Source organism: Rutidosis leptorrhynchoides, chromosome 4, assembly GCF_046630445.1.
Source record: "Rutidosis leptorrhynchoides isolate AG116_Rl617_1_P2 chromosome 4, CSIRO_AGI_Rlap_v1, whole genome shotgun sequence".
In the NCBI taxonomy this organism is placed as follows: Eukaryota; Viridiplantae; Streptophyta; class Magnoliopsida; order Asterales; family Asteraceae; genus Rutidosis; species Rutidosis leptorrhynchoides.
Window position 1 is genome coordinate 271,179,823 of NC_092336.1, and position 27,454 is coordinate 271,207,276.

Consider the following 27,454-nt stretch of genomic DNA (forward strand, 5'->3'; position numbering starts at 1 on the left):
TGAAAGAGTTATCTAATATGGCACATGATAATGGTATGATCTACTGTGAACCATCATCACGTTTCATTAGAAACTCAGCATGACTTACTGTAATATAATCACGTTGGCCAAGCGTCATTATATTATACTAACTCATGCATCAGTTCTCAACACTACTTCAAAATTCATTCATAGTTTATAGTTAGATTTTACAGAAATTTCCAATATAATGTATTACAGAAAACACGAAGAGGTAGATAATTTCGGACAAGAATATTTAAGAAAATATCCTTAGAAATATCGAAGATATTTATGATGATATTTTGGAATTTCTAATATCGAAGGATGGTGAAGAAAAATTTTCCGCAAGATTTTAACATGACCTCTGAGAAAGATATTCGTTGAAGATTTCATCGGATCCAGAATTACCTGGATCCTTTGAATATAGGGTTTGGTCTTTCTATTTGTTCTTTGTTTCCTTCATGGTGTGCTCAATCCGATTTTCAGTACCAAATTTTCTATCGAGCGTTCTAAACACTTCCTTCTTTATTATCAACTTTTGGCCATTATGACCATCTACAACATGCTGCTTCGTCAGCCTTTTCAAAGTTAATGGGTCTGGGTCATCGGTTATCAAACCGAAGTGGTTTCAGGAGACTTGTGTTTTTAGATGATTAAACGCTGATGGTAATATGGTGGAATATAAAAGTTTCCCCAGTAACAATAAAGAGTACGCATATTTATCAAGGTTATAATAAGGTTGCTTCGAACGAAAAGTTGATGTTGACTTGTTGGAGCTGTGACAAAATTGGCTAATTTGAAAGAGATTACAAAATTATTTTGGGTAATAATAACACTAAAGGAATTAACACAGCTATGTGTTAAATGTTTACTCAGTTTCCGAGAGTTTTTCAGGTGCATAACTATATGCATCAATCTTTTCTTCTGTAGATGAAGTGCGGCTGGTTCATCCTCTCAATCGAGGTGTTTTCAAGAATTATGAAAGGTTTGAACATGGATTGGAATCATCGAGATTCAAATGAGGTTTAAGATGAAATCAAGTGGCAAAGTTGAAGAATTGTTTAGTTTCGTATGTTATAATCAATATTTTAATTCATTTTAATTATCCAATGTCGGCAGTCCACAGTTGATAGTCCACAATTAACAGTTCAATAATTCATATATAGTTTAATATATAATATTCGAATTGATTAATACGTATCGTGACACGTGTACATGTCTCAGACTCGATCACAACTCAAAGTATATATATTATTGTAGAATTAACCTCAACCCTGTATAGCTAACTCCCGCATTACCGCATATAGAGTGTCTATGGTTATTCCAAATAATATATATACATGCGTCGATATGATATGTCAAAACTTTGTATACGTGTCCCGATATTTAAAGTGCGTAAAATAAATAACAGAAATTAAATGACGATAAATAAAATTGCTAGAATGTAAATTGCGATAATTAAATTGCGATAAAATAAAATGTAACCAGTTAGCTAGGAACAGTTAGCGTGGATTCTTAACAAAATTTCAATTAGTTAATTCGTTTGTTTCTAACAAATTTTATTTTGTCCAATGTTTTCTTCATTATGCCACTTGTTGGATTCTGATAAGTCAAAATCCAAATATGAAATTGAATGAAAATGATTGTTCTGTGGTGAACGAATTCGTATATCTGTGGTTGTAAATAGGATAGTAAATGACTGTTGAATCAGATTCGAAGAATGTACAGTGTAACTTATTAATGTGAAATCTAAATATTCCTCGGGTATTACCTACCCGTTAAAATATTTTCACCATTAACAATTTGTACAAAAGAATTTTTAATTACAATCTTTATGAAAATATACTTACATATATATTTTCTTCAGATGTAATCATGGATTTAATGAGTAGATAGAATATTAACTCATTTGATTTACCGTTAGAATTAGAATGGATAATCTCCAAAACTTTAGAGATTACTTAATCCCCATGTCGAACATGGATACATGATGTAGAACATCATGTAGAACGATGATTATGCTTGAGGTACAGAATGAGATGTTGAGGCATGGATTGTTGATGATACTGGTGCTGTTGCTGATGGTACTGTTGGTACCGGTGATGTTGCTGAAGCTGGTAAATATTGCACCATATTCTCCAAATTTATTAATCGAGTGCGAAGCTCGTTGACTTCTTCCATTACTCCAAGATGATTGTTGGTTAGAACGAACAGATGAATAAGGTTTACAATTTTAGATAGAATATAATCGTGGCGAAATATTCGGGAAATGAGTGAGAAAATAGTATCTCGAACAGGTCACCGCCAAGAGGTGAATTTGGTTGATGGAAAGGATCACCTTCTTTTTGTCTCCAATGATTAATTAGGCTACGAACCCATCAGATGAATTGGTTGATTCATTCTGGTGACACTACTTTCGGAGCTGGAGTGGGACTCCATATCGGAATCCGAGGGACTTGATCTAATGGTGAGTTCTATTTAGTCCGGTTAGATAAAGGGTTTTCGATATGTAATGATCTTCGGATATTAGATGATATTCTAATTACATAGAATATCTACATTTAGTACAGAAGATCCCGTAGATTACGGAGGGAATTTTGGAAATGTGTCAGACAAAGTTTAATATGATGGGATATGAATTCGTCTGTACACTGTCTATGCAATAATTGTAATAAGGCGTCGAGACTGAAAATGACAAGTAGATATTTTTTGACAGATGGTGGTAAGCAAAAACTTTTAACATGCAGACCAGGTTCGAGTCTAGACTCATTAAAATAACCTAACAACTACTAGGTCGAAGTCCAGACTCGCTAATGCATCTAAAAAACTACCAGTTAGACACACTAATGCAAGACCTGATTCACTAGGACTAACGCTCTGATACCACCTGTGAGGACCCGTCCTTATCCACCTGGACGAAGTCATCATCTGGTCCCATTGTGAGGTACTGTCCTAAATATGCCATGAATGACTCCAAATAATATCTTTCAATTGAGCAAATGCACAGCGGAAGACTTAATTCGTACCTAAGAATAAACATGCTTAAAAGTGTTAACCAAAAGGTTGATGAGTTCATAGGTTTATCGTAACAATCATTTCAATATATTAATAGACCACAAGATTTCATATTCATAAACGTTTTAATAAAAATATTCTAAGTGGTTGAGCACTTGGTAACCATACTTAACATTTAATCAACGTCGCATATTCCCTTTATTATGAAATCTCACTACACCGTACCAAGTGTAGTCACCGAAACGAAGTACTGTGCAACCGTTGAATACTGGTCGTCCAGTCCGGTTGGGGTTGTCAGGCCCGATAGATCTATTAACAGGATTCGCGTTTACAATACCCATGTAAATATTAGTTACCAAGCTACAGGAAAATATGCCAGTGGTACAACTCAACGTAGAATATATTTTTAAGTACTTGTGTCTATTTCGTCAAACATTTATAAAAGCAGCGCATGTATTCTCAGCCCAAAAATATATATTGCAAAAGCAATTAAAAAGGGAGCAAATGAAACTCACCTAATGTATTTTGTAGTAAAAATACATATGACTATATTGAACAACTGAACAACGCAGGATTGGCCTCGGATTCACGAACCTATATTCAATTATGTGTATTAAAACATGTAATGGTAATTGAACAATTTTATATTTTAGTTAGTGATTTAATTGTTATATGTTTTATCAATAAATAATTTAAATGTTTCTATTTTATGTATTTTAACTAAATAATTAGTATTCATTATAAAACATTAATATAGATATCTTATATGTATTAACTATAGTGTTTATATAGCTAAAAATCATTTGATAAAATAGTATTAATAATATTAAATAAAAAGTTGTATTATTTTATAATAATAATATTAGTAAATATACTTAATAATGATAATAATAATAATTATGATTCTAAAAATAATAATACTTATAATGATAGTAATATTAGTAGTAATGTTGATAATAACAATAATGATAGTTTTTTAATGATAATCATACTTATAATAATAATGAAAATGAAAATTTTAATAAAAATACTTTTGTTAATAATAATAATTTTAGAAAATGAATATTTTGATATTAATACTAATAATGGTATTAATAATAATAATAATAATAATAATAATAATAATAATAATAATAATAATAATAATAATAATAATAATAATAATAATAATAATAATAATAATAATAATAATAATAATAATAATAATAATAATAATAATAGTGATGATAATCATAATACTCATTTTAATGATAATAATAATAATAAGTATAATATTTATGTTAGTATAGTAATAATAATAATAATAATAATAATAATAATAATAATAATAATAATAATAATAATAATAATAATAATAATAATAATAATAATAATAATAATAATAAAATTACTACCTCATATATAATAGGCTTAAAAATAACTAGAATGTCATTGCCTAGACTCGAACCCTTGACCTCCCTCTTAACCCGAAACACCTCCAACCATTCGACCATTTATGTTTTTCAGTAATTATACCAATTGAATAACTATTTAACTGACCCTAATCTGGCCCAGACTTGATTCGGCCCAACAGGAAAACTGGATCTCGACGGCCCAATATCAATAAATCGTTCATGGCCCAACTGAGAGGAATATGGCCCAACAGTTTCTCTTGATAATTAAAAATAATGTTGTAGTGGCCTGGGTTTGAACCTAGGACCTCTCGTTTATCAACCTACCCCAAAACCATCTGCTCTGCCTATGATTTACAGATATAAATTGTATTTAAATTCTTTTAACCCTATTATTCGGTTTTCTTCTTCTTCATTCTCTAAAGTCATCACATAACTACCATCATCATTATCGAATCACGTTCATCATCATCAAATCATCACAAAATAGAAACACGAGCAGCAGGAACAAAAGTAGTAATAACAAAATAGTATCATCATCATTTTCGTGTCTTATCAAATCACGTATCATTGTATTTAACACCATCATCAATATCATCGATCTTCCATCTCTTGTCACTGTTCATCGTCTCTTTTATATGGAAACAGAAATAACATAGCGTACAGAAGCTGCAATAGTAGAAGTCGATGGTTGCAGGTGGTTATTGAAGTTATTTTGGTGGCGGATAAATAGCAAAATAAACTGCTGTAGCAGGAACGAAAAACAGGCGATGGTAGCGGTGGTTTGTCATGGTTTTTCACAGACTGAGACAGAAAACAGCTACAACTACAGTAGCAGTTTGCAGTAGCGAATGGCAGTAGCTGTTTTGATGATCGAAAACAAAAGAAAAGCATGGGTCTTGCAGATGCGGTGGTGGTATTTAAAAACTGAAAACAGAAGGAAACCGGTGTTTATAGTGACGAATTGCAACAGAAAAGAAACAGTAGTAGAACATAGTGATGGTGGCGGTTTGGTTGTTCATGATGGTGGAAGTGGGTTTAGTTAAATTTCAAACCGAATAGTGGAGTAGGGGTGTTCATGGTGGTTTGTAAGACGGTGTCGTGAAGGTGATCAAGGAGGTGGTTCATGGTGGTGATCTTTGGTGGTGATGGGAAGCTATAATGTTTGTGGGTGTCGATGTACACATGTATATGTATATATATATAAGGATGAAGTGATGGTTCAACCGGTGGTCGACGGGGGTAGTTCACGTAGGGTAGTAATGGGTTTAGGTGATGGTTGAATAAGTTGGCAAGGTGGTGGTTACCGAGTTGCTGGAAGAAGATAACATGCGGCGGGTTATGGTGGTGTTTACTCCGGTTGAAGATGATGTCCCGGTTCATGAATGTAATCGTATACATATCACATTATAAATCCAATTCACAGATTCAAATATTAATAAAATAATACAATGATTAATATATAATTATATAATAATAATTATAAATTAAAACGTGGGTAAACCTTAGCCGTCTTTTACTATTTCTTTTACGGACTAGATTTCGTACTACGTGGTTAATTAGTGTCGGATAAAAGTCTTCAGAAAAATCCCAAACTTTCTCAGTAATTATTTTTATTTATTTCGATCATTATGGTATAAAATTTGATCATTAATTATTAAATAAAAATTACATTAATTATTCACTCCCAACCTCAAGTGAAATATAACAACTTCTAAATATATTATTAATAAGCTTAAAATTTATAAAACTCATTTTCGGATCACCGTTTATCTTAACATTATATAAGTTTGAATTTAACTTACTTAATATCGATCAGACATCAAACGAGTATTACAATCATTAATCATTTATTTTTAATATACTTTATATTTATTTATTTTAGTAATTATATTTTATTTTTATTTTACATAGTTAACTAAAGCATATAGTATTTTAAATTTTAGACTTCAAATATATACATACCTATATATATTGAAATATATATTATTCTATTTACAAATAGCTGTTTGTGAATCATCGAGGACAGTCGAAGGTCAATTGAATATTTCAAAATTTTTGAGACTCGACCTAATTGACTTTGCTTATCGTGTCAAAAATATTAAATCGTATTGAGAGTTTGATTTAAAATTAGTCAAAATTTTCCGGGTCGTGACACGAATGATGTTATGAACATCATTACTACCTCAGGTTTTGTGGATAAACCTACTGGAAATGAGAAAAATAGATCTAGCTTCAAAGGATCCTTGTATGGCCTGAAAGTTCTTGAAGCAGAATCATGACACGAAAACAAGTTCAAGTAAGATTTTCACTCGAAATAAGATTGTTATAGTTATAGAAATTGAATCAAAGTTTGAATATGAGTATTACCTTGTATTATAAAGATATCTTACTGTAGATTTCTTGAGGTTAGATGATCACTTTACAAGATTGGAAGTAAGCTAGCAAACTTGGAAGTATTCTTGATTTTATGAAACTTGAACTTAAAGAATTTATGAAGAACACTTACAACTTGAAGATAAAACTTGACAGAGATCAATTAGATGAAGAAAATTGAAGAATGAAAGTGTTTGTAGGTGTTTTTGGTCGTTGGTATATGGATTAGATATAAAGGATGTGTAATTTTGTTTACATGTAAATAAGTCATGAATGATTACTAATATTTTTGTAATTTTATGAGATATTTCATGCTAGTTGCCAAATGATGGTTCCCACATGTGTTAGGTGACTTACATGGGCTGTTAAAAGCTGATCATTGGAGTGTATATACCAATAGTACATACATCTAAAAGCTGCGTATTGTACGAGTACGAATACGGGTGCATACGAGTAGAATTGTTGATGAAATTGAACGAGGATGTAATTGTAAGTATTTTTGTTAAGTAGAAGTATTTTGATAAGTGTCTTAAAGTCTTTCAAAAGTGTATGAATACATATTAAAACACTACATGTATATACATTTTAACTGAGTCGTTAAGTCATCGTTAGTCGTTACATGTAAGTGTTGTTTTGAAACCTTTAGGTTAGAGATCTTGTTAAGTGTTGTTAACCCATTGTTTATTATATCAAATGAGATGTTAAATTATTACATTATCATGATATTATGATGTATTAATATATCTTAATATGATATATATATACAACTAAATTTCATTACAACGATATTCGTTACATATATGCCTCATTTCGAAATCATTAAGTTAGTAGTCTTGTTTTTACATATGTAGTTAATTGTTAATATACTTAATGATATGTTTACTTATCATAATACCATGTTAACTATATATATATATATATATATATATATATATATATATATATATATATATATATATATATATCCATATATATGACATCTTATAGTTTTTATAAGTTTTAACGTTCGTGAATCACCGGTCAACTTGGGTGGTCAATTGTCTATATAAAATCTATTTCAATTAATCAAGTCTTACAAGTTTGATTGCTTAACATGTTGGAAACACTTAACCATATAAATATCAATTTCATTTAAAATATATAAACATGGAAAAGTTCGGGTCACTACAAAAGGGGTGATATTCAATAAGATAATTCAATCATAGAATGTAATTTTTAAGTACTTGTGTCTATTTTGTAAATCATTTATAAAAATTGCATGTATTCTCATCCCAAAAATATTCGATAGTAAAAATAGGACTATAACTCACTTTCACGTATTTTCACTTCGTCGGAAAATAAGACTTGGCCACTGGTCGATTCATGAACCTATAACAAATATATAGACATATCAAAGTATGATAGAAATATATTCATACCATATTTTATTACGTTTTAACGAATTAAGTTTGTTAAGTTAACAGTCCAACGTTAGTAGTCCACAATTAATTGTCCACAGTTCGTAGTACAGAAAAAAATTAATTTATAGTGTCTCGAATCAATCCACGACCCTGTCTATACTAGTCTCAGACTCGATCACAACTCAAAGTATATATATTATTTTGGCAACAACCTCAACCCTGTATAGGTAACTCGATCATTAACGCATATAGAGTGTCTATTGTTGTTCCAAATAATATATATAGATGACGTCGATATGATATGTCAAAACATTGTATACGTGTCTATGGTCTATCAAGATTACATAATATATGTTAGAATACATGTACAATACAATATAAGTTAGTTAAGTTATGGTTATTATAGATTTGTTACAAAGTTTCACGTAGCTAAAACTAGTAATTTTTACCAATTTTGTTTTACCCATCTTTTCTTCGTTTTAAATCTGTTTTGAGTGAATCCAGTTGCTATGTTTTCGTATCGAACTTGAATTTATGAAACTAAATAGAAAAAGTGATGGTTTATAGTCAGATTTATAGGTTACAAGTCATTTTTGTAAGAGGTAGTCATTTCAGTCGAAAGAACGACGTCTAGATGACCATTTTGAAAAACATACTTCCACTTTGAGTTTAACCATGATTTTTGGATATAGTTTCATATTCATAAGAAAAATCATTTTCACAGAAGAACAACTCTTAAATCAAAGTTTTTCATAGTTTTTAATTATCTAACCCAAAACAGCCCCCGGTTTTTACTACGACGGCGTATGTACAGTTTTACGGTGTTCTTCATGTTTCCAGGTTTTAAATCATTAAGTTAGCATATCATATAGATATAGAACATGTGTTTAGTTGATTTTAAAACTTAAGTTAGAAGGATTAACTTTGTTTACGAACAGGTTTAGAATCAACTAAACTATGTTCTAATGATTACCAGTTTAAATCTTCGAATAAGATAACTATATATATAGGAATCGAAGAGGGTTATGAACACCATTACTATCTCAAGTATAGTAGGTAAACCTACTGAAAATGATGAAAAAATAACTTGAGCTTCAAAGGATCTTCGATGTCTTAGAAGTTCTTTAAGTAGAATCATGACACGAAAACAAGTTCAAGTAAGATTACTACTTGGATTAAGATATTTATAGTTATAGAAATCGAATCAAAGTTTGAATATGAATATTACCTTGTATTAGAAAGATAACCTACTATAAATAACAAAGGTTTCTTGACCTTAGATGATTGCTTGAAATGGATTAGAAAGCTTGGAAGTAGACTTGCAAACTTGAAAGTATTCTTGATTTTATGAAAATAGAACTTATAGAATTTATGAAGAACACTTAGAACTTGAAGATAGAACTTGAGAGAGATTAATTAGATGAAGAAAATTGAAGAATGAAGGTGTTTATATGTGTTTTGGGTCGTGGTATATGGATTAGATATAAAGGATATGTAAGTTTGTTTTCTTATAAATAATTCATGAATGATTTATAACACTTTTGTAATCTTGCAAAATAATTCATACTAGATTACAAAGAATGGTTCCCACATGTTTAGGTGACTCATTAAGGCTACTAAGAGCTGATCATTGAAGTGTATATACCAATAGTAAATACATCTAAAAGCTGGGTATTGTACGAGTACGAATACGGATGAATACGAGTAGAATTGTTGATGAAAACGAATGAGAATGTAATTGTGACCAACTTTGATAAGTATGAGTGTTTTGATATGTGTCTTGAAGTCTTCCAAAAGTGTATTAATACATCTTAATACACGACATGTATATACATTTTAACTGAGTCGTTAAGTCATCATTTGTCGTTACATGTAAGTGTTGTTTTGAAACCTTTAAGTTAACGATATCATTTAATGTAGTTAACCCATTGTTTATTATATCTAATGAGATGTTAAATTATCATATTATCATGATAACATGGTGTATGAATATATCTTAATACGATATATATATATATATATATATATATATATATATATATATATATATATATATATATATATATATATATATATATATATATATATTAAAACGTCGTTACAACGATAATCGTTACATATATAACTCGTTTCGAAACTCTTAAGTTAGTAGTCTTGTTTTACATATGTAGTTCATTGTTAATACACTTAATGATATATTTAATTATCATTTTATTAGGTTAAACATAGTGTATTAATATCTTAATATGATACATATATATTTAGTAAGACGTTGTTATAATGATAGTCGTTATATATATCGTTTCGAGTCTCTTAATTCAATAGTCTCATTTTATGTATATAACTCATTGTTAATATACTTAGTAAGATACTTACTTATCATAATATATATATATATATATATATATATATATATATATATATATATATATATATATATATATATATATATATATATATATATATATATATTATCGTGTCGTTTTTACAAGTTTTAACGTTCGTGAATCGCCGATCAATTTGGGTGGTCAATTGTCTATATACACTCATTTCAATTAATCAAGTCTTAACAAGTTTGATTGCTTAACATGTTGGAAACATTTAATCATGTAAATATCAAATTCATTTAATAAATAAACATGGAAAAGTTCGGGTCACTACAGGGAGCTTGTTGATCCTACATACTATCGAACAATCATCGGTCGCTCATGTATCTTACTGCATCTAGGCCGGATATTATGTTGTCTGTGTGCACGTTATCAAGTCAATCCAAATACAGTTCATCTTACAGTTGCTAAAAGAATTCTACGTTATATGTTACATTCTCCAAATCTCGGCATCTGGTATTCGAACGAAGACAAGTTTGATCTTGTAGCATACAGTGATTCAGACTATGCAGGTTGAAAAATCAACAACAAGTCTACATCAGGAGGATGTCAGTTTCTAGGTGAAAGGCTGGTGACCTGGCAATGCAAGAAACAAATTGCAATTGCTCTTTCCACATGTGAAGATGAATATATTGGTGCCGCTAGTTGCTGTTCACAAGTTGTCAGGATTCAAGAACAACTTTGCGATTACGAACTAAGAATCTCTTTCTCTCCTCTTTATATTGATAATACTGCTGCTATTGCAATTACTAAGAATCCTGTTCAACATTCTAAGACTAAGAACATAGGAGTTAAATATCACTTTCTTAGAGATTGCCATGAGAAAAAGATAATTAAGGTTAAGAGAATAGGTACTAAGGACCAGAGGGCTGACCTCTTTAATAAGGTTTTGATAAACCTAGGTTCTTGCTACTATTAGAGATGAATGACATTGTTGATCGAGATAAAGTAATTTTGGATGTCGTCTGTTTAATCGAACTTTTAGACTTTGCATGTAGGTTGCATGACATATAGATATTTGGTTTTTGTTATATGTATTGCATATTTATGTTTGCTGTCTGCATTTCCTTGCATGATTTCTTTCATGTTTGCATGCTAGTCTGTAGCCATTTTCTGTTTCATTTTGTTTAAATAGCTAAAAGACAAAAAAGATTTTATGTTTTAGTATTTTAGGGGGAGTATATGTCTCAACATAAAATACCTAAAAAGTGTAAAATGCCTCATCAGAAAACCTTAAAAGTTGAAAATTCCAAAAAAGAACTTGTTTTGGTTACTATGTTGGAGATGAAGAAATTACAGTAATGAGAATTGATATTTGATTAGTAAGGACTGATTTGAACGTTTATGTTTATCTGTTGTGTGATGTAATGGTAGATATGACTTATGAATTCTTGGCACTAGACAATCATAATAAGAATAACAATCATCTAAGATTCAGAAGTTATGGACGATATGTAGCGTTGGAAGGTAATCACCTAATTGTCTCCGAATCTGTATGAAATGATAATTGTTGAGGAACTCAACAGTCAGTTGAGGGTATCCCCTATCATAATTGATAATCGTTAGATAAAGTTGGTGTTGGATGTCCCCAAGCAATATCCAAACGTTGCTCTACCAATTCAGCCTCACAACTATGATTGGGACATTCAATAGATTATTTAGGGGTTGAGGATTATCTGTTTGGCTGGTGCATACCACGTTGTCACGGTCCTAAGACTTAATAATCGAAACTAAACCCTGAAAATACAGAGAAAATTAGTGTATGTTGAAGTAGGTATTCCTTCTCACTTAAAGTTGAAAAGTATGATTCTTTATTGCGAATCATTCAAACATTTAAGGGAGAACACCTTTGAGTAATCTGAGCACACAACAAAGAAACATGAGTTCATGTATAAAAATGAAAAATCCATTCATGATGGTGTTCAAAATCAATATATCAAAAGACAGTGATATGCTGAGAAAAATAAATATCTAAAGAAAATCAATGTCAATAATAATTGGCGTATCAAGATGGCAAAGTCCTGAAACTATGAAGAATGCTGAGTCATGATGTGCTCACAAAGAACTCAGATCATTCTTAGTGTGATGCCCCCGCACATCTTGGATTGTTTAATCACGATGTTCACACTGAACTATCAAGATTTGTGTCGCCTGTGATTTAGAGTTATACCCATTAAGACTGTAAGTTGGAAAGATACTTACCTAGATATACTCTAAATAACATATAAGTGAAAGTTTAACTTTCGATTCCGTTTTCCATGTCAACTTGAACATAAAGAAGTTAAGGCCCTGAGATTAATTTCGTGTAACGACTGGTCATTAGGCAAGTCTACTTTAACTGTAGACCAATCTCCACGGTAAATATTGCACCTATTTGGATAATCCAATATATTCTGAGATCAGCTGAGCCAACTAGATTGAAGATTGTCAACACATTGGTAGAAACCAAAGGCTGACAGGGTTATTCAAAATGCCGTGAGAACCATCCTATTCAATTTGAATAAAGTACATAGAAAGAGATAACGGAAAATTACATGTAATGAATTAACAACCTGACAAAAACGCACAATCATAAGTGATGAAAGAATCAAGGATTAATGAACTTAGCGTGATCTCAATATCCATTGCTCTTTAATGTTCAAGGAATTAATGCCGACATGATTGTCGAAGTGTCTGGAAGGAATATGTTCATGCTTAATGAGGATTGATGTCAGTAATTGCATGATAATAGATATAGACTGGACAATTGGGAATGAACAACATAAGTTGATTCAATATATCAGTTCTGATCCATTTTTAATATTGTTAATCAACTTGCTCACAAAAAGAATGTGGATTTATATGTTTTGTTTTTGCTTATCTGTTTGCTTATGTTAAATAGCTTGCATTGAAAACTGTAAAACAACAAAAAGATTTTAGTTTCGCATGTTATTGCATTTCATGATAGAGTGTCATTCTTTTGCATAATTTTAGTTGCATGACATTATATCTTAGAAAATTTATAAATATTTTATATTTCTTACATTTTCTGATTATCCTCTGAAAGTGCAATAACATCTGAAAGAACTTTGTTGATATCAAGATATATCTGGCCACCAAATTCATAAGATAGTAGTTTGTGGAGCTTGTGATTGTTTGAAGGATTTAATGTTTTTTAAGGAGTTAGTTATCTTAAGATGACATTACACTGTAGGATATACCTTTTGTGAGACAGAGTGTTTGGAGAAATAACCTCGCTTTGGCTAAGATGTTGGGAGTGCCTAAGTGTTAATTTTCATTTATTGGTGAATTAGTGATTTATGACTCAAATTGAAGGTGCTAGTTAACTCTAAGATTGTCAAATGAGTCGAAATCCTAAGTTGTGAAAATTTTGGAATTGCCAAAGTGGCTCACTAGCACGACTGATATGTGAACCGTACGTGTTACCACAAGTTTGAGGCTAATCGTACACATAACCAAACCTTAGCGTAGTCTTTTAGACTCCTAGGCCAAACAAACGAGTGATAGGTGAGATGCACGGTTGGATAGTGAATCGTTCGCTTAACCGTACGGTTGAGCTTGAGAGTATAAATATGGGGAGGATGAACCTAGTCGGTCACTTTTGCACCCCACACTCAAAACTACTCTCAAAATCGATTGCTACCATTTACAATTTCCACCATAGGTTTTGATTAGCATACCTAGCCAACACCAGCGCCACTTGTTTGGTAAGATTTCATTAAGTTTTTGTTGGTTAATTCCTTGTTTTAGTGAACCGAAACCCTAAAGGGTTATAAATTCAATCTGATGCAATTGTGATGTGTTTTGTTTGATATTTGCTATTGTTTTGTGTTAAACTAACCTTGTATATGCTATCGTGATGTAAATTGAGCAGTTTCACACTCAAAGATGTGATCTAGTATTTTTGAAAAAGCATTTAATGAGTTTTCATTCAGACATGCACGAGTCGCACACATGAGACATGACTCGCACGAGTCAGTGTACGATTGAGGCTCAACCGTGTAAACATTTGTGCTTACTCGTGTAATTATACTTAGTGTTTTCTTATTGCTCACTCGTACATCTGAACTGATACGTGTGCTTAACCGCATGAGTCACCACTCGGTTGACCATCACTCGTCTGAGTATTACCTCAACCGTATACCTTGTATGAAATGTATGTTTTTACTTAAATGTGTCAACAGTGACATGAGTGACCTTATGAACTGCACATTTGACTTTTCAGCTGCACGTGTGACTATGTTACTCGCATGGTTTGTCTTGTTAATTTGGTTATGACACTTTGTTGCAAATGTTTTGATGATTTATGGTATCTGGTTTCTGTCTCTAACTCTTCTGTTCAAATTTTAGTTTGTTAAGATTCTCATCGATGGCAGAACCACACAGAATGTTCTAGTAGTTAATCCAGAAGCTTAGGGGGAGCAAATTCCTAATCCTCCAGTTAATCCACCGGTTCAACCTGAAATTATTCTGGAGATGGGAAAATAGAACAATCAGGTTGCTCTAATAATACCGAACTGGAAGAAGGATGCTACTTTGTATAAATTATCGAGTTTCTTAAACGATCAAGGATTCATACTGCTATCTCTACGCTATGTACTGCATACCACAGTCATCAAAGAGAGTTCTAGAACCGAGTACAGTTTGATGTTTTTGATACTGAAGCTAAATTGATCAGTTCAGTTACAGGAAATGAATTTATTGTCTCAAAATCTGTGATTAGAAGAATATTGGGTTTCAATGATGAAAACTGTTCCATCATGACCTTGAATAGAGAAAGGATCCACGGTTGTTTTAAGCGATATGGATATTCTGGTGCCTTGATAGGTAATTCTGAGTTGATGAAGACACTACTGCCACCTCAATACAAATATCTTACTCATGTATTGATACATTATATTGGAGGAAGAAAAGCTGGTTTCGATAAGCTGAATAAGAAGATGCAGAGCATGTTCACCGCTCTTGTACTTAAGGCTCCATATGACTTCTTTGGTTTTGTGTTTCACTATTTCAAAGTCAACCACTTCAGCAAGACACAAAAGTACCTGATTTTAAAAGAGTGCTTGTCTGTCATCTGATTAAGGAGAAGTATAGGTGTCCTCCAGGGAATGCGTGGAGAAATGATAACTTTGATTCTGACTATGAGGTGACTGATGTAGAAGAGGAGGAAGGAGACAATCAAAGAAATGTTGTTGGAACTCAAGAAGGTAACCAAGGTGATGATAATAATGATGATGATGATGATGAAGCTACTGAGGAAGATACAAATTGGTTCGAAGTAAGAGAAAGGGGAAGCAACCCATGTCATCTGAACAACCTAATAAGAAAGAAAGAAGAACCAAAACACCGCAATGACTCACCCTAAATATCATCACATGGAGGTTCTAGGCAACAAACTCAACGCTAACCTTCCGGTTTCATGAAAGATGTTAGAGCTGATGTTACACCGTCTCATGTTACACCATCTGAGTTTAAGACATAGCAAAATCTTTTGATATCGTTGATTACCAAGATAGATAATCTTGAGAATCAAGCTGTTGAGGAGAAGAAGGTGAGTTCTGATAAGATTGAGTTGTTGGAGGAGGATAATAAGAAGTTGTGGAGGCGTCTAAATTGTTAGAAGGAAAAGATGGAGAAAATGAACAAACAACTTGTTGAAGTTAAGAGTGAGAATGAGATCAAATCGAAGGTAATGAATGATAAGATCAAATAACTCATGCCTGGTAAAACAAAGTTGATTACTGATGGAAGAGAACAAGTTGATTCTAATTTGGGAAGTGATGAAGAGCGTGATGCTGAGACTGAGGAACCCTCTTTTGAATATCCGTTAGTTCTACCTATTCGAAGTTTCAATGTTTATGATGAGGTGTTTACTGCTGAATATTATATGAATTATTCAAATGTTTTTGATGATGCAGAAAAAGGGGATCTTCCACCAAGTGATTTCTCAATGGAACAGCTTACTACACTGGCATACGATAGTGACTATGATACAGAGGATGCAGATGCAGTTGAAGCTAAAGACAAGGCTCCAAAAGAAGATCCAGTTGATGAAGTTACTCTCGAATCAATACAAAATATCGATTTAAGTGATGTGGAAAATCCGTTTGAAAATGAAAAGGGTCAAGGTTCTGTTGGTGAAGAAAGTTTGAAGGATGTTATTATTGAGTCTGAAGATGAATTTGAGACAGAAGAAGAAGAAGAAGAACAACAACAACAGGAGGAAGTTGAGATTGTTATACCATCGCTCGAGCAATACTCGAATCCGTCACTCAATAGTTTAAGTGACTTCTTTAATTTGAGTAGTGGGGTGAAAATGAAGAATTTGATTGAATTAGAAAAGGCGAGGAAGGTACACAAAAGGAAAATTAAGGAAGTTGATAATTTGATGGAGAAAAATAAGAGAATCCGACATAAGAAACTGCTTGATGAAAGAGAGAAGAAGGAATTTGATAAGAAAAGAAAGAAAACTCAAGGCGAACAAGCTAAAGCCGAGGTATAGGCAGAGTTGTTACTGCAATTGAGAAGGATGATGGAAGCATTCAGTTCGACAATGTTAGGATCTTGGATCCTATGTGGTTGAGGAACTTGTCGAGATTTGATGTGGAGATACTTCACCGCCATCACATTACTTTCAGAGAAGATAAGAGAGAGGAAGCTATGAGATATCAGCATGTGATCGATGTCTACTATACCTACCTCAACAGAGAAAGTGATGCTCAAAGCTCGAATCAAGCTAAAGCCAACTGAAACATGTCTGATACTGTGCTACGTGTTTTTATTTTATTTGTGTTATTTTATGTGAGGGAGAGATTCTGGATATGTAATGATGTTAAACTGATGTTACTTTTGAACTTTTATATTTCACGAACGTTTACTTAATTGTAATAGATGTTCTAGGTCCTAGGGGTAGTTTTTAGTGCATTTTGCATGAGTCCCTAGACATCTATTATACGTTTGGGATTAGTACTTCAGTTATCAGGTTACCATGATCACTCGTTGTTATCCTATCTATGTTTACATGCGTATACAGGTACTGCAGGAACAAGATATGGATGTTTGACTATCTTAGACTCAGTCAGACGTACGATTGAAGCCTCACTCGTACGAATGACAAGCTCATACGCACGAGTGTGCCGAGCTTAGTTACAAACCTAATCTAATGACACTTACACGAGTGAGTGATAAACCGTACGCTTATATGCGTCCACTCGTACGAGTGAGACCTGACATGCGTGCTTGACTTAACAGCTAAGGTATATAAGTGTTATGTTCTTCATTTTAGGTTAAACCTCTCATTGTGTATCACTCAGATCTGGTAACCTGTTCGATTCTCTCTCTGTGCTTCAAGCCCAAATCCTTGCAAAAGGTGAATAATAGCTCAAGGTGTTGATCTAATCATACAATCCATTGTGTGGTTTGACTAAATCAATCCCAAAAGGCAAATCCTATTCACAAGAAGGTTTGATTCACTTATTCCGCCTTTGTGTATGTCAAATAAGTTGGATTCGAAGATTCAAATCATGTTTCATCAATTTGTTTCATCTAGTTGATAAACTTGAAAAAGAAAACTTAGATGCAAACATTTGAAATAAATACTTGAACTGTGTGAACAATTGCCCTCACTTACTAGGAAAGAATGTTCTTATGATTTTATGGAAGGTGAATATTTAGTGTCTGCTGAGGATTTATGTCTTGAGATACAAAGCTTAAATCGTAAGATAGTTGATAGTGCTCCAAATGAACATATATTTAGTAGCAATATCATTCCAATATGTAAAGTTTTTAGTTGTAATTGTTCTATTTTTAAGTTGTAATCGTTTATATTAAATAAGTGCGAAGACGGAAGACGAAAATGATGATTTGAAGACGCAAATGACCAGAAATCTCAGACATACAAGTTACACTCCAAGTGGTTTAATTTATCAATGAATAACGTCTAAAAATTGACAAGAGTACATGCCGCGAAACGCAAAGTACAAGATATTAAAGCATACGAAATGACGTTCGAGAAACCGAAACCGAGACATAAACCGGGCGTAAATGTACGAGACAACGGAGCTAAAATTACAAGTCAACTATGCACAAAAATATAATATAATATATATAATTCATAATAATAATAATAATAATAATAATAATAATAATAATAATAATAATAATAATAATAATAAATAAAAATTTCAGTCGATGGAATTCAATTCAGTGAATTGAATGTATGCCAGCAAATAATTCAACATTCCACCCAACTTTCAAGCTACATTTCAAAGGACGCACAGTGATTCTCATGCCTATAAATAAGACTACGGAGCAATGCAAACAACACACCTCCAACTCTTATTTTATTTCTTTTTGTAATCTATATTTATATTTATATTTATAATATTAAGTTTAATTTAAGATTAATAATAATTGGGTTATTGTAAGAAATGTTTTACGGGTTTTAAAGTCGAAACTCTGTCCGTGTAACGCTACGCTATAAATAATCACTGTAAGTTATGTTCAACCTTGTTAAATTAATGTCTCGTAACTAAATTATTATTATGATTATTTGAGCCGAAGTAATCATGATGTTAGACTAAATATTATGACGGGGTTATTGGATTTGGTACCAAAATTAATGTTTGAACAATAGACCGACACTTGTGGACATTGGACTATGAACTATTAATAGATAGGGGGTATTGTCTAATTGAGTGACAACTCATGGGAGTCTGTCGAACCTATCTTCAAATTAATTAACTTAATAATTAATAATCATTATGGTTGTCCTATTTAGTGACATTCATACATAATCTATTATAATCATTTAATTAATTATTCGGGTTGGGTAATTGATTATTCAAACTGATCAAGTGGGTAAATTAATATTCATATCTAATCAAAACAGGGGTGGATTATATACAGTGATAACTGGTGTAATTGTTGACAGAAGTGATAACTACGTCATAGTTTAAATCCTTAATTAGTTGGAATATTTGACTTCGGGTAATAGGGTAATTTGACGATGACACTCGCACTTTATATTTATGACCGATGAATTATTATGGATAAAAACCAGATAGACGTATAAAATAAACCAGGACAAAGGACAATTAACCCAGAGTAATAAATTAAAATCAAAACGTCAAACATCATGATTACGAAAGTTTAAATAAGCATAATGCTTTTATTGTATTTCTCATCGTACTTTTATTTACTGTCATTTTATTTACTGTCATTTTATTTCTTATCGCAATTTTAATTATCGTAATTTTAAATATTGTTATTTATTTTACGCATTTGAATTATCGTCATTTATCTTTACGCTTTATTTAAAATCGAAAAACCGGTCACTAAACGGTAAACCCCCCTTTTATAATATTTCTACCTATATATAAATATATATATTTTGTATAAATATAGTTTTATAAAAATATAGTATGTAATCACTAGCTCCCTGTGGAACGAACCAGACTTACTAAAAACTACACTACTCTACGATTATGTATACTGTCTATAGTATTGTAGCAAGGTTTAGGTATATCTCATCTATATAAATAATTAAAACTTGTGTAAATCGTATAATATTTCGTATTAAAAATAAGTATATTTCGTACACCTCCGCTCGCACATCAAGTTTTTGGCACCGCTGCCGGGGAGCGCTAAAACGCTATATTTTTAATTTATATTTGTAAAAATATAATTATAAAAAAAGTAATTTCGGGGACCGTGTGTCAGATATAGATTTTGTTAAGATTCTAGTAAGTGGTAAATAATATCGAGGTAATAACATTAAGTAGTGTCATAGCTAATACACTTCGTTGTAGTATAGTAGTATAGTGGTAAATATCATCTATCATTCTAAATATAAAGTAGTGTCATAGCTAATTCTAAGTTTTTAATAAATAAATGAAAGTGGACATATAATAACATCAAGTGGAACTAGGTGTTAATCAAGTATTGAACTTCCTGTATGAAAGTGGACATATTTATTGTCTTGCCAGTTTTGTTTTAGCAATAATCAAGTGGACATATTAAGAACGATAAATTCAAGTGGACATATTAATAACATCAAATATAATAACATTTAGAATTTGTCCGCTGCCGTAATGTTTAACATCAAATGGACATATTCACTTTCGTAGTTGTAGTAAGTTCTAGGACAAATTAAAAATTATTGTTTTTATAGTGGACAAATTATAGTGGAGGTGGCTAAGAAAGTAAAAAAACATAAGTCAAAAAGTGGGTCCCACGAATGCAATCACTTTGATTTTTTTTTCTTTGCTGTTCGATATCAGAAATAAACAACCCCAAGTGAGGCACGGCTGTTGACAACCGAATACACCCACACAGCTGTTGCAATTCGCAGATCTCAATTTTTTTTCGTTTCGTTTGACGTCTCCAGCAAAACACCAACAATTGGCTTATTTAATAATAATAATAATAATAATATATGGTAGTAGAACACATTTAAAAATCTAATTGCGATTTTAAGGGTTCCAGTTCATTTATATATAATTCATAGTTCATATATAAAATAAAAAAAAAAAAAATAATAATAATAATAATAATAATAATAATAACATTAAAAATAATATATTTTTAAGATTTTGTCTATAAGATTAAAAAGTATTTTTATTTTAAGTTTTATTACCTTTAGATTTTTAGACTATAGTCGCAACTTTTAGTTTTAAGTTTTTAGACGCTAAGTTTTAGACGTAGATCTTTAGTTTCTAAGTTTAGATTGTTTTTTGACTAATATTTTTTGACTTTTTGTTTTTCGACGCATTTTTTTTCTTTTTCATTTCTACACGCTAGTTTTTAGGACATAAATTTTTTTTCTTTTTCGACTTTTTGATTGACACCAATTTTCTGGTTCGTAGTAATAGTTGGATTTGTTAGTGGCGAGTTGTGGGCTTCCGATTTAAAGGGTCCTGGCTACCTGCTGCATCTATTGGCTATTCGAAACGTAGGCAAAATCAGAAAAGTCTATTAATTTGATAACTTATATAACTTTTATATTTATAACTAATAGAATATTCAGTGAATGCACCGAGCAAAACATCTAGCCAATATTATCGCCGTTGATTTTTCTTTAGAATCATCATCTTGTCGAACAAGTACTCCAACTCAAATTTCCGATAATCCATTTTTTGAACCCGACTTCACAATTGAGAACCCGGAGGATATTCAAGGACAATTCCAAGATCTTGAACCATTAATCATTCCTCCTGAACCATAAACCGTTAAATCAGAATCTTTTAGTGATTCAGATTCAACAAATTCAAATAAGGAAATAACAAAACCTCAAAGTATGGAAGACCGAATGAGAGCCACACGCACGGGTCAAGGTCATGCCATTAATCAGCCAGATGTTAATGCACCAGATTTTGAAATCAAAGGACAAATCCTACACATGGTCATCAATCAGTGCCAATTTAGTGGTACAGCAAAAGAAGATCCAGAAACGAACATCTTCAAACTTTTAATAGGATTTGTAATCTATTTAAAATCCGAGAAGTTGAGGATGAAACTAATTATCTTATGTTGTTTCCCTGGACTTTAAAGGAAGAAGCCAAAGATTGGTTAGAATCGTTACCTGAAAGAGCGATTGATACATGGGATGTTTTAGTTGAGAAATTTCTTAAAAGATTCTTTCCGGCATCTAAAGCCGTTAGACTTCAAGGAAAAATTTCCACGTTCATGCAAAATCCAAATGAAACATTATATGAGGCGTGGACAAGATTCGGAAGAATGTTGAGAGGATGTCCTCAACACGGTTTAGATACCTTTCAAATAGTGCAAATCTTCTATAAAGGCATCAACGTCACCACACGAAAGGACATCGACACAGCAGCTGGTGGTTCCATTATGAAGAAAACCGCAATCGAAGCTCACAAAATAATTGATAATACAGCCTCCCACTCTCATGAGTGGCCTTAGGAAAAAGATATCTTTCATTCATCTAAAGCGGCTAGAGCCGATTCTAGCCATGACTTTGATTCCGTTTTCGCAAAAATAGATGCTTTCGAGAGACGAATGAAAAAGATGACTAAAGATATTCACGCAATACGAATCAGTTGTGAGCAATGCGGTGGACCACACTTAACGAAAGATTGTCACATTGAGCAAACGATGGAACAACATGAGAATGTTTCCTATATGAACCAAAGGCTGGGAAATAATTATCAAAATAATTATCAACCGCCAAGGCCAAACTTTAATCGAAATTAAAACATTCTTTACAATCCAAATGGACCCAACAATAACTCGTATAACAAACAAGGTCTGAATAACCAACCAACTCAAAATAATACTTTCAATCAACAAAAACCTTGCTTGTATAAACCACCACAACAAACCGAAGAGAAAAAGTCAAATCTGGAAGAAATGGTACAAAAGCTAGTTGAATCTCAAACACAATTTATTATAACTCAAACCCAAACGAATGAGAGGTTTGACCAGTCATTTAGAACACAACAAGCTTCCATTCTGAATCTAGAAAACACGTAGGTACTCTTGCTAGTATGATGAGTGAGAGGGAACAAGGAAAGCTACCGAGTAATAATGAAGTAAATCCTCGGAATGAGAATGTTAATATGGTGTCAACAAATTCTGAAAAACTAGCACCAGAAGATGGGAAGGTTTTAGATGTGAGTAACAATGAAGAAGTTACAACACCACCACCACCCGAGTATGTAAAGCCAGTAGTGACACCATACATACCACCCATCCCATTTCCAAGAAAAGGAGTTGAGTATGAGCAATTAATAAGTACTAAAGTTTGTGATACCTTTGGAAAGAAGAAAAAGAATAAGAAAGTGCAAGAAACAAAAATCGTAAAAGTAAACCCGTTGAAGACAGTTCCACCAAAACTTCCACCCAAGTTGGGTGATCCGGGTGAATTTATTGTTCCTTGTCTACTTAGTGATTGTGTCATGTATGATGCACTAGCAGATTTAGGTGCGAGTGTGAGTGTTATGCCTCTTTCATTATATAAGAGATTAGGAGTAGGTGAGTTAAGTCCAACAGAAATGAGTGTTCGACTCTTTGATCAAACCATTAGGCACCTAGTTGGACTTTCTGACAACCTACCCATTCAAGTGGGTAAATTAACATTTTTAGTTGAATTCATTGTCATTGACATAGAAGAGGACTCAAACATTCCTCTAATTTTAGGTCGACCATTCTTAGCGTCCACCGGGGCGTTAGTGAATGTAAAAGAGGGTAGAATGACACTTAGTAATGGTGAAAAATCTATCACCTTTATGATTCGAAGGTCTAAATCTCCACCAACCAAAACCGTTGAACCAATAAAAATGATCGGTAAAAACCATATTGATTTACCAACTCCAACGGTAGTGCTTAACAATAATATAACGCCTAAGTGTATGGAAGATGAAGTAACACCTAATGATGACCTGATAACAAAGAACCCCGTTGTTGATACGAAATTAAATGACCCCGTTATTAACAGTTCAATGAAGAAACTTATTAAACGGATTCGCGATGCTAGAACCAAGGGGAACTCTAAGTTATGTAAGCGGTTAGTATCCAATCTATCGCCTAAAGAAAAGGCAAAACTAGTAGAATTTGTGGATATTACACAGAAATCCGACCAATGGCTTAAAGTAAAAGTCACAGATATGCAAGTTGATTATGGTCCAAGAGAAATTGACGATGAAGTTAATCACAATTTCGACACCACAGCTACCTAAGTGTGGGGAGATTCAAATGTTCTCAAAAGAAAATGCTGTCTAGAGTTAGTTGTTTTGTTCTCGTGTAGTTTCGAGAATGGAATCCGATTGGTCTTTTCCACTAGCAGACACTAAAGAACTAGTTTTCTCCCCCCATTCTGAATTTTTTTTTGTTTTGTAGGTTTTATATGAAATTAATATGCATTTTAAATTTAAGTTTTGTGTGAATTTAAAAACAAAATTTACTTTATTTCATTAAGTTTTAGAAAAAATGATTTCTAAAATTCGCCGTGAGTTAAACACTAGGTCATAGAATCGAAATTGCTTTACCCAAGGGCGGGACGAAAATTTTTGTTATCGTTATTTTAATATTATTGATCTAAAGTATGCCAAAAACATTATATGAATGAGGGGTTATATACCCAACTTCAAAAATATGTATATATATGTTTGTATTTTATGTTATATACAAAACAGTGTAAAACATCGCACTTTCAAAGACTGACATTAAGTTCAGCAAAAGTTACTAATTTTTATGACAAGACGCAAAACAAATATGATATAAAACAATATGTTTGCAAACTGGGTCTTTTTAATCACTTTTTTACATTAATCACCCTCATGAATGTATAATTATAGTCTGATTTCATGTAAATGAGGGCATTGCATGATCTCAAGTGTGGAGAAGGGTTATAAATTCTCATTTATACTTGGTTTATTTTCTAAATTTTATGAAAATTTGAAAAAATTTCAATTAAATGAATTCAAAATCATGTTTATATATATTTATGAACGATAAAACTAGGTGTTAATACCGAAATTATTGTTACCTCGGAAAGAACATAATTTAAGAAACAACCCAAAATGCTAGAATTCATTTAAAATGGAATAGAAGAGAATAAAAAGGCAAAGAAAAAATAAATAAAAGCTAAGTGTTGGAAGAATGCACCAAGTTCTTTAAAACAGATATCACATATTTTTGTACAGATTATTGCAGGTAGTTTTGCTTTAGACTAAACTAATCATTTTTATCCAGTTTATTGTAATATATTTGAAAGAAAGATGGATCTACACGATGAATCAATTCCATCATTAAAAGAAAGTAAAGTCTTCCGAAAAAGACACGCGCTTCTTGATTTAGGTCAAGAAGTTATCGTCCAGACCAGCTATAGGCTGACGAAAAATATAGAAAAGTCATCTATAAAATCAGCAGGAAATCCACGGACCTCAGCATCAAACAGGGTCGCCAAGTGGTCAGACTTATCCTAACTATGAGAGGATCTGTCTCGTAAAATGGGGAGGGCGCCTTGCAAATTAGCTTGATAAGACTAATGAATCAGACCCCCAGAAAGGATAATCTCCTTAAAGATTAAAAATCAACATTTTAGCCTGATATTACTCAATCCTTGAGATTGACCTTAAAGATTAAGAATTACAGACTCATGGAATTCGATGATATCTAAACTCGAGCTTGAACGAGAAAATATTTTGATCAAATTAAAACTGATTTATTTTCTGAAAACCTATTTTCAATGCGTTCATTACCATTGAACGTAAATCCTAAGAATTCATCAAAATTCATTAGGTCACCTGAACCAAATCGGGTGTCAACCGTAAGAACGGTGGTTGCATAGCATGGTCGAAGACAGGACCTTGTGCCAGGCCGAAAAAATTATAGGGTGATCTTTACTATTTCTCCTACAAAGGATAGTAATTGCATCTGACACGTTGTGAACCATGAACATCTGCATGTCATTAGACATTGCCTTAACAGTTGCTTGTCCAACACTTTCCTTTACAACCGGACGGTAGTTTATCGAAAGGTAATATACGGAGCAAGTATACTGGACGTGTTGCTTTCCTAATACAAGGTTAGCAAGTGGGTGACACAAAACCGCAAGTTTTGAGCTAAAATTTTAAAATATAAAACCCACAAAAACATTTTGCAAACACCGGTGAAGGGTTATTCCGGAAAACTTGTCTAGGGTAAAAGATAGCATGAATTTTCAAAAGATCAAATGTTTTCATAAAGATCCAATTTCCTTAAGAATCTAAATTTTCATAGTCATGTGAGACCGTAAACCATATCATTACTATCATTGTTTATACCGCCATATCAAAATCACTGATGTATAAAGTGTGAGAATAAAAAAGTAATTCGAGTGAAGTGTGATTTAATTTCAAGTTCTGTATTGCTTGAGGACAAGCAACGTTCAAGTGTGGGATATTTGATAGTACTCCAAATGAACATATATTTAGTAGAAATATCATTCCAATATGTAAAGTTTTTAGTTGTAATTGTTCTATTTTTAAGTTATAATCGTTTATATTAAATAAGTGCGAAGACGGAAGACGAAAATGACGATTTGAAGACGCAAATGACCAGAAAGCTCAAACATACAAGTTACACTCCAAGTGGTTTAATTTATCAATGAATAACGTCTAAAAATTGACAAGAGTACATGCCGCGAAATGCAAAGTAGAAGATATTAAAGCATACAAAATGACGTTCGAGAAACCGGAACCGAGACATAAACCGGGCTTAAATGTACGAGACAACGGAGCTAAAATTACAAGTTAACTATGCACAAGAATATAATATAATATATATTAATAATAACAATAATAATAATAATAATATAATAATAATATTAAATAAAAATTTCAGTCGATGGAATTCAATTCAGTGAATTGAATGTATGCCAGCAAATAATTCAACATTCCACCCAACTTTCAAGCTACTTTTCCAAGGACGCACACTGATTCTCATGCCTATAAATAAGACTACAGAGCAATGCAAACAACACACCTTCAACTCTTATTTTCTTTCTTTTTGTAATCTATATTTATATTTATATTTATAATATTAAGTTTAATTTAAGATTAATAATAATTGGGTTATTGTAAGAAATTTTTTACGAGTTTTAAAGTCGAAACTTTGTCCGTGTAACGCTACGCTATAAATAATCACTATAAGTTATGTTCAACCTTTTTAAATTAATGTCTCGTAACTAAGTTATTATTATGCTTATTTGAGCCGAAGTAATCGTGATGTTAGACTAAATATTATGACGGGGTTATTGGATTTTGTACCATAATTAATGTTTGAACAAAAGACTGACACTTGTGGGCATTGGACTATAAACTATTAATAGATGGGGGGTATTGTCTAATTGAGTGACAACTCATTGGAGTCTGTCGAACCT

General features: G+C 32.1%; 1 non-coding gene across 1 annotated transcript; it reads right to left on the bottom strand.

The window, feature by feature from the left end:
* Positions 1-22,227: 22,227 nt before the first annotated feature.
* On the bottom strand, positions 22,228-22,334 carry LOC139845956 (small nucleolar RNA R71). The gene has a single exon (XR_011758706.1). It is a non-coding gene; the product is annotated as a small nucleolar RNA R71 (small nucleolar RNA).
* Between the last annotated feature and the right edge of the window lie 5,120 nt (positions 22,335-27,454).